Below are 10,381 nucleotides of genomic sequence, written 5' to 3' on the forward strand. Positions count from 1 at the left end.
TTGCACGAAAAGTTACTGGAGAGTTAAAATTTTATTCTTTGACCGTGTGACAACTCATATGGCATCTCTGGTTTTACTAGGGATGGAGTACGTTTTATTTGAGCACTGTAAAGCGTGAGAGAGCGAGGACTGAGCTTAGCTCAGTTGGTTCGCTCGCCAGGTGAGCGTGCGGCCGGGCGCGGGTTCGATTTGTGACCCACGTGTCTCACCGGGTACTGAGGTGGTGTGCGTAACTCTCAGTATCCTCACCGGTGGTGTGCGTAACTCTCGGTATCCTCACCGGGTACTGAGGTGGTGTGCGTAACTCTCGGTATGACGCGTTCTGAGACTTCTCAGGCAGTCTCGTCTACGCTGAGTCTGATCAACGTGGGCGTCCAAAATTCTTATATGACTCCCCAGTGCTCTTGGTGCTTTCAAAAAAAATGTAAGAGAGTATGTACTAACTAATTGTTTTGTTTTTGGAAGTTTGTATGCTGGTTTAACGTAAAAGACACTGCTTTGCTACGGTACTCCAATTACCTCCTAGGAGGTAAGAGAGTCGAAAGAAATCATAGCTGTTGATTTTTGAAATTTTCATTTAAGTAATTAAAGTAAATTAGAAAAAATCACAGCAACATTCAGTAAATCATGCAGCTTCCGTTTCCTATTTGCTCTCATGCACGGAGAGCCCAGCTCCTCCCGCACACGCATCATGAAAAAAAAATGCGGGCCATATCAACACAAGGAAATATTTTATAATTCAAAATCAAACCTACAGGACTAGGGTTGAAAACGAAAACGAAAAATTTCGATTATCGGGAACCATTTCGAGATTTTATCGAGATTCTCGTGTAAACGAAAATAAAAGCGACTACCGAAAATACGAAAACTGAAAGCGAAAATAATTTCAGCTTCTACTTACCGTTTTCGAAAATTACTGTATTTATCCAGTAATTTACCGCCGGCATTACCGTATTAGAAGCCCAGCCCAACACATGCCTGAGGTTCAGCTGTAGGCATAGGCACGACTCTGCACTAACACTATTTTTAATGGCATGCTAGTCTATATTTAAGTCTCTATTTGAATTTGGTTAATGATCATGTATGACTATGTCACGTATGCTGTGTCCAACTTTGTGACATATTATCATGCATGCTACTATGTGTCAGTTATCACGGATTGGTTTGATATTTGGATTAATATCTTAATCAAATCTTCACTACTTGCATATGAGATCTGTCAAGTCATATAGTTAATGTTATGCTCTATTATTTGATATGTTTATCTTTTTTAAATACCGTTTTGATGGGTTTCGATCGTTATCGATGTGTTCTCGACCGTATATTTCTGTTTTCGAAATTACCGAAATACCGGCGTCGTTTTTGTTTCCGAAAATACCGTACCGCTTTCATTTCCTATGAAAAAATGTGAAAGCAAAAGTGGTGGAGTCTTTCGCCGATCGTTTCCGACCATTTTCATCCCTATAGAGGACAAACAAACGTGACATGGTTGTTTGGTACGTACCATAATAAATAACCAAATCTTGAAGTGTGTGGTAATTTATATTAGGTGAGACTAGCCATCGTACTAGAACAGATTAAGCAAAAATACCTTCACATGTCTCCCATGTCACGTATTTGATATGAACAAATCCATGTCACGTTTACCATTCACACATTAGGAAAACTAATCGATTGATCTGATACACTTATGCATGTAAGTTAGATCTAATAAGAAGATACTTTCTATTTTTTAAAATTAAAACATCACATGTCATTATATTAATTTCTGTAAAGTGTCAACCCATTACCCATATCACGGTCAGTTACGGGAAAAAATAAATAGCCATTTGATGGGAGTAGTAGCAATTGGGACGCGTATGTCAAGCAGGTGCCTCAGATCTTCTTGGTGATTGACGAACCCATGTAGTGATCTGCCATGTTTTGACATTCACATTGAAAAATGAAAATTCTTTCATATGCACTCCGAAATAAACAGCCATCATATCATGTTAAAACAACGGAACTTTATCTAGCACGTTAGATATTTTTAGAGATTAGATCTAATAGGAAGTTAGTTCCTATACTTTCTCTATTTTTAGAATTAAATATATATAAATACTATTACCTCTTTGGAGATAATACTCAATTTTCACCCTTAAGATCTACTGTCCACAATTACTTTAGAGTACCGTAGCAAAGCCCAGTTAACTTACATCACCTACTACATCCCATTGGCACCTCAGTCGTGGTTTGAAACATGTGAAACTGCCATTAGTAGTACACCGGAGTACACTTACAGGTTACTATTCATATTCATAAGTCAACGTGATCTTGCTCCGATCCTAGTCAACAGTCAAAATAGGGGTAAAACTACGTTGGCTATGGGTGAAATCTCGTCGACAGCAAAATCGTAAAGTTGAAAAAGAAAACAAGGGTAAATTTACAATAATTTCACTACAAAGGAGGGACAAGAACATCAATTTTCCCATGCGTATGAGTACGTACCAAAAAACGATTTGCTCTAAATGGAATTAAATTAAAAACAGTCCCTTACTACCAGACTCTACTAATTTTTGTAGAATACGAGTGTTTGTGTTCGTGATTGGCAAAAAAAAAGTCTCTCTCCAAATTTTATCCTTGGCTGCATTGAAGTATCACCCTATCCTAACCACTAAAAAGTGAATGGTTTTGGCAGAGGAGGATCCATAAGGGCAGTCCCAACCCAGACTCTACCATAGAGTCTAAGTCTCTTATTTATTGTGTTTTGCTGATGTGGCAGTATATTTATGAAAGAGAGAGGGAGAGAAATCAAGACACCAAGTCTTATTTAGACTCCAAATCTTCACGCAAATCAAGAATGAATGTGAGAGAGATAAGTGAGCCATATAAACTAAAGTAACACACTTTATATTGGGAAGTATAGTTTCTTGTGATGGAGTTTTTAAGACTTAGACTCTATGAGTGGAGTCTGCATTGAGACTGACGAAGAGTTTCGAAGTTGAATGATGAAAACTGGATTCAACCAACACCTAGTAGTTAGTAGTACACTGGAGTACGGGACCTCTCTTTCGTGTACAACACGGACGTGATGGATGTCGATCGGATCACGGCCGTCGATAATCCGTAGCACAAGCACGGACACGTACGTGTCGTAGCAGTAGCAGACGAGGCGAGACGATCGATACGCAGGCAGGCTGAAGCGGCCACTATATAAGAGGCGGCCCCTCGTTGCGTTCCCACCCCTCCTCATCACCGTCCCGCCCGCGCATTCATCGTCGTCGTCCCTCCCTCCGGCGGCTGCGGCGGCGGTTGCGCCGGCAGCTCAGATGGCGGGGCTCGAGGAGATCAAGAATGAGGCCATTGATCTGGTACGAGCAAGCACTCATCCTAGACTCCCTAGATCGTCAAGAATGACCCTGCTGTCTGCTAGCTGCTGTGTTTTTATTGGTCGTTGTTCTTTCTTTCCCACTGTCGTTATCTCATCCTTCCTCGATTCATGGTCTGATCTTGCGGAGTCGTCTATCTTCTTAGAATCAGATCTAGTTTGTTCAATGATCCGTAGTCTACGAAATCTGTTTCTAACTTCCATGCGGCTTCCAGTTTCTCTTCCATCTGCAACCACCGCGCTTTTTCCGGGACTCGGTCAATCCCAACTCAAGACACCACAAGTAGTTTTTATACTTACCATGTCATATATACTTCATAGAAACTATATCCCCAATGGATAGTTTTTTCAAAATAAATTGCTATCCAATCATATCTCTTCTCTCTCTTATCCCTTTCCAATCCTCTCTCTTTATATCTTGATTTTCGTGTAGACATAGTTTCTTGCATGAGATTTAGTTTCTTCTTATTTTATCTTCTCTCCTCATTAACTTCCTTGCCACCTCAACTTTTCGCTTACATGGCACCGTATTTAATGCTATGGAAACCAGCAGGGTTGGGACTGCTCTTAATCACTGCTATCATCACTGCAACTAATCATTGATTAGCCTTGTTTAAATCCCAAATTCAAAATTTCAAAAGATTTGTAAATTGACTGCGTGGTGTACTAAATATAGTAAAAAAATCGCATCACACAAATGTACTGTAAATCGCGAGACAAATCTAATGAACCTAATTAGGTCGTGATTAGGTATTAAATTATTTTAGCAAAGCTACAGTAAACATGTGCTAATGACGAATTAATTAGGCTCATTAGATTCGTCTAGTTTTGTGATTAGTTTATGTTTAATAATGTAAAAATATTCCCGTTCAAAATTTCAAATTGGGAACTAAACACACCCTACATACACAGACACGTCGCTGTTCCAGTCTTCCAGGGCTCGCACAGATTTTCCATGGCGTCCTTTTTTTGTGATGAACTGATGATGATGCGTGTCATGGCAGGAGAACATCCCCGTCGAGGAGGTCTTCCAGACCCTGAAATGCACCAGGCAGGGCCTCACCTCGGAGGAGGCGCAGGCGCGCATCGCCGTCTTCGGCCCCAACAAGCTCGAGGAGAAGGAGGAGAGCCGGATCCTCAAGTTCCTGGGGTTCATGTGGAACCCCCTGTCGTGGGTGATGGAGGCGGCAGCAGTCATGGCCATCGCGCTCGCCAACGGCGGCGGCGAGCCGCCGGACTGGCAGGACTTCGTCGGCATCGTGGTGCTGCTGCTCCTCAACTCTACCATCTCCTACGTGGAGGAGTCCAGCGCCGGGAGCGCCGCGCAGGCGCTCAGGCATGCTGCACCTGGCGCCCAAGGCCAAGGTGCTCCGCGACGGCCGCTGGAGCGAGCAGGACGCCGCGGCGCTCGTCCCCGGCGACGTCGTCAGCATCAAGCTCGGCGACATCGTCCCCGCCGACGCGCGCCTGCTCGAGGGCGACCCGCTCAAGATCGACCAGTCGGCGCTCACCGGCGAGTCACTGCCGGTGACCAAGGCGCCCGGCGACAGCGTCTACTCGGGGTCCACGTGCAAGCAGGGCGAGATCGAGGCCGTCGTCATCGCCACCGGCGTGCACACCTTCTTCGGCAAGGCGGCGCACCTCGTGGACAGCACCAACAAGGTCGGCCACTTCCAGAAGGTGCTCAGGGCCATCGGCAACTTCTGCATCGCCGCCATCGCCGTCGGCATCGTCGTCGAGGTCGTCGTCATGTACCCCATCCAGCACCGCCGGTACCGCGACGGCATCGACAACCTCCTGGTGCTCCTTATCGGCGGCATCCCCATCGCCATGCCCACCGTGCTCTCCGTCACCATGGCCATCGGCTCGCATCGGCTGGCCACGCAGGGCGCCATCACCAAGCGCATGACCGCCATCGAGGAGATGGCCAAGATGACCGTGCTGTGCAGCGACAAGACGGGCACGCTCACCGTCAACAAGCTCAGCGTCGACAGGGGCCTCATCGAGATCTTCGCCAAGGGCGTCGACGCCGACGAGGTCATCCTGCTCGCCGCCAGGGCCTCGAGGGTCGACAACCAGGACGCCATCGACGCCGCCATGGTCGGCATGCTCGGCGACCCCAGGGAGGCCAGGGACGGCATCCAGGAGGTGCACTTCCTCCCCTTCAACCCCGTCGACAAGCGCACCGCCCTCACCTACATCAGCGCCGCCGACGGCACCTGGCACCGCGTCAGCAAGGGGGCTCCCGAGCAGATCATGGCCCTCTGCAGCTGCAGCGACGACGTCGCGGACAAGGTGCACGCCGTCATCGACAAGTACGCCGAGCGCGGCCTGCGGTCCCTCGCCGTCGCCAGACAGGAGGTGCCGGAGAAGCGCAAGGACAGCCCCGGCGGCCCATGGCAGTTCGTGTCGCTGCTGCCGCTGTTCGACCCGCCGCGGCACGACAGCGCCGAGACCATCAAGAGGGCGCTCGACCTCGGCGTCAGTGTCAAGATGATCACCGGTAGAGATATTATGATTCAGTGTCGACACCAAGTGTGATGTGATGTGACAGTGACACTACTGGATGATTCGTGCAGGTGATCAGCTCGCCATTGCCAAGGAGACGGGAAGGAGGCTGGGGATGGGCACCAACATGTACCCCTCGTCGGCGCTGCTCGGGCAGTGCAAAGACGAAGCCATCGCCTCCATCCCCGTGGACGATCTGATCGAGAAGGCCGACGGCTTCGCCGGCGTCTTCCCGGGTGAGAATGAGCACGACTAGAGTTTGCACTTGCACCTGATTCTGATCCCTATTTGTTATTGATCGTTTTTATTCAAAAAAACTGTTATTGATCCTGAACCCTAAATTCTGCAGAGCACAAGTACGAGATCGTCAAGAAACTGCAGGAGAGGAAGCACATCTGTGGGATGACCGGCGACGGCGTGAACGACGCGCCCGCGCTGAAGAAGGCGGACATCGGCATCGCCGTCGCCGACGCCACCGACGCGGCCAGGAGCGCTTCCGACATCGTGCTCACCGAGCCTGGGCTCAGCGTCATCATCAGCGCCGTGCTCACCAGCCGTGCCATCTTCCAGCGGATGAAGAACTACACTGTAAGCAGCTATCGACCTGGCAATCCCAAAATAATGCAGTTTATTGGACTGATAGATGCAAGTTTCACTTCTTTTCAGATTTATGCGGTGTCGATAACGATCCGTATCGTGGTAAGTTAACTTTTTTTTCCAAGGCTGAAAGGATGAATCTGTCAATGCAAGCTGTGTTCTTGTACGCACTTAGCTTGTCTGAATGTTTGTTTGCTTTATCTTGACGGCAATCTGCAGCTCGGATTCATGCTCATAGCGCTGATCTGGAAGTTCGATTTCTCACCGTTTATGATCCTTGTCATTGCCATCCTCAACGACGGTGAGCTCTCGCATAGCGCAGCTTGGCATCGTACGCTCAACTGAAACTTGTTTGTTTGGATGAAAACAAATGGATGGATGCAGGAACGATCATGACCATCTCCAAGGACCGGGTGAAGCCGTCCCCGCACCCTGACAGCTGGAAGCTGAAGGAGATCTTCATCACCGGCATCGTGTACGGGTCCTACCTCGCCCTCATGACGGTCATCTTCTTCTGGGCCATGCGCAGCACCGACTTCTTCACGGTGGGCAGTGGCCATCCTCATTTCTCGCAAATTTCTTTCCGTGCAAGACGAGACGCTGAGGAATCTAATTAATTAACAATGTAAACCTTGCGGCGACAGAACACGTTCGGCGTGCGGCCGCTGCACGGCAGCCGGGACGAGATGATGTCGGCGCTGTACCTGCAGGTGAGCATCATCAGCCAGGCGCTCATCTTCGTGACGCGCTCCCGCGGCTGGTGCTTCGCCGAGATGCCCGGCCTCCTCCTCTGCGCCGCCTTCGTCGTCGCCCAGATCGTAAGCCGCTGATCTATAACGCCAAGTTGGATTGTAAAGAAAACCACCCCTGTTCCTGATCCTGTGATCCATCCATCCATGGCAGGTGGCGACTCTGGTGGCGGTGTACCTCGCCATCCGGTTCGCGCACATCCGCGGCATCGGGTGGGGCTGGGCGGGCGCGATCTGGGCCTACAGCGCCGTCACCTTCCTGCCGCTGGACGTGTTCAAGTTCGGCATCAGGTACGCGCTGAACGGCCGGGCGTGGGACACGCTGTTCGAGCACAAGATCTTCTTCACCCGGAAGAAGGACTACGGCCGGGAGGAGCGGGAGGTGCAGTGGGCAACGGCGCAGCGCACGCTACACGGTCTGCAGACGCCGGAGCTCGCCGGGATCCTCGGCGAGCGCGGCGGCTACCGCGAGCTCTCGGAGATCGCCGAGCAGGCCAGGCGCCGCGCCGAGGTGGCCAGGGTCAGGGAGCTCGGCACGCACAAGACGCAGGTCGAGTCGGTCGTCAAGCTCAAGGGGCTCGATATGGAGGGCATCCAGCAGCACTACACCGTGTGAGGCGATGCATGGTCGCCTTTGCTCGCCGGATCCGGCCGCCGCCGCCCGTGCCCCGTCGCGTATTTTCAGCGACGGCGCCGCCACCTGTAAACTGAATTCACAGTGTCAATTAAAAAAACATCTGTTGTTCGTCCTAGGCTGCCTTGCTGATGATTAATGGCGCAAGGCGTGCCTTAAGTACGTTGGTTTTGGCTTAATGCCGACCAGAGTGTAGTATATTTCTAAATAAACTGGGAAACAACAGCAGAGATGCAAATGCAATGTCATCATCATTCTAAGCTGTCGAACGCTTTTAAGAGTAGTCCATGTGAATCAAATAGAAAGAGATGATGGCCTCAAGACGGTTGCCAAACCTTTGGACTGGTCATTGGTCAGCACTCTCAAAGAAATAATTGTCTAATCGTTAACCAGAAGATTAACATATGTAACTTCATTAATCTGAAAAGTAAATGTACACAACGAATACAGCATTCTATCCCGACATTGGATGATGGCCCCCAAAATGTCCATCTTATTTATCACCAGATGTGCACCTGAATGATGGCCCCCACAATGCTCCATCTTATTTATCACCAAATGTGCATCCCAGGTAGAAAATAATCATGTGTTACATGAAGCACTACCGGAACCCGCTGGTTGCCGTGTGCCGGAAGCTTTGCCGTGTGCCACATATCGGGCACACGGCAAACATAGCTTTTGCCGTATGCCGAAAAGGCAACACACGGAAAAAGACCCAACACACGGAAAAGGACCCAACACACGGCAAAGCTCATGTTTGCCGTGTGCCTGGCTTCCTGATACACGGCAAAGGAGACACATACGGCAAACGTGCCCGTATGCCATGCGCGTGCCAGATGAACACACGGCAAAAATAAAAACACACGGCAAAATTCAAAGTTTGCCGTGTGCCACAGTTGTAACACACAGCAAACATGAGGCACACGGCAATTTTTTGTTAAAAAAACTTGATTCCGCCATTGCAACTTTTATGGGTAACTTGTTATTGTATGTGGCACTTTAAATTAGATTTTGGTATTTTTCTCGATCCTTTTGCTATATTTAACTTTTTTATTTCAATGAAATGAATTTCATAGAATAAGTGAAGTTTGAATTGCAATACTTTTACATAGAGTAATAATGAAGCAAAAAATTATATTAACATCCTGAGATCCTGTGACAGAACCGCCAAGTTAAACGGCTTAATTAAGCGTAATGACCATCATCTAAACGCATAAGGCGCATTAGCTTAATTAAGTGTAACCTGACAGCCTGTTTCCAACCCACAGGCCGACCGAAACACACCAGAAGTCTCGCGCGACGGCGAGCACAGACGGTACCAGCATAATATATTTTCACAAAATAGATAATAACATAAATATTTACAAAACAACTTTAAATTTAGAATTTACATAAAATAAATGACAGCAGCGGAAGAGAATATGATCTGAGAGAAGGAAATTTGATTGAGAACCAATAAAACAAAACGATAACTATGAACACGTGAGTACGTCACATCGAGCCCACTGATGCGAATCCTGGTTAGCTTTTATACCTGAAACAGGATAAACAACAAACCCTGAGTATACTAATACTCAGCAAGACTTACCCGACCAGTGGATATAACTTAGCCCACATATCTAGACATGCAAGGCATTTGGCTGGTGGTTTATTTTGCAGAAAAAGCAACTAAGGTAATTCCTTACTTTCATTATTTTAGCTCCAGGTTCTATATAAATTAACTCTCATCTAATATTTGCATAGACCTACTTTAGCAATCATGGTGATGCAAGCAAAATAATTCAATGAGATCAATATTTTATATAAACATACCTAACTCACATTCTACATTTTTGCTACGGTGTGACAAAGAGACCAAGGCCCTCATAACCGCGAGACACGGCGAATCGATCCGATTTAACCTTGCAAGGTGGACCTAACCAACACGGCACGTATTTGCCCCGTCGGACAATACAAACCAACCATTCCCCTCCCCGCCTCGAACTACAGGAACCAGCCCAACGACATATGGTCAGCCAAGCTCAACGTGAGACCACCAAAAGTAAACATCTGCATCCCAATTCTCCGCGACTACTCGACTCGCCCCAGGAGTTGGGTGCGGGTTCCTGTACTTTCGAAGCAAGGCAGTACTCGGCTTACCGGTTACGACTACCTCCTACTCCCGGCATGAGGTTAGTACAGTTCAATCCCCGATCAGCACTGCCACAACGACCGGTCCTTGATCGACACAGGCGGGGCTAAGACAACCAGGAACCCTGTCCTGCTGCCATACCTAAACATCATCATTCCCCCGTCCGGTCTCAAATTTCCATTCATTCCATATTGCATTCCATATCTCATATACTGGAATATAAAGATAACTATAAATCTCGCGAGTAACCGGAAATTACTCGACTTTTGCCCTATAGCTCGCGAGTGACAGGAAGTCACTCGACTTCTATCGAGAAGTATTAAGCATAGCATTTCTATCGTCCTATACATGCTAGTATAATTCAGGGAAACCTAGGAATCATGCAACTAGGGTTC

At 48.0% G+C, this 10,381-nt stretch overlaps 1 pseudogene; it reads left to right on the forward strand.

The window, feature by feature from the left end:
* The first annotated feature begins 4,393 nt into the window (after positions 1-4,393).
* Positions 4,394-7,976, forward strand: LOC120660505 (annotated as a pseudogene).
* Positions 7,977-10,381: the final 2,405 nt, after the last annotated feature.

This window comes from Panicum virgatum, chromosome 2N, assembly GCF_016808335.1.
Source record: "Panicum virgatum strain AP13 chromosome 2N, P.virgatum_v5, whole genome shotgun sequence".
Taxonomy (NCBI): domain Eukaryota; kingdom Viridiplantae; phylum Streptophyta; class Magnoliopsida; order Poales; family Poaceae; genus Panicum; species Panicum virgatum.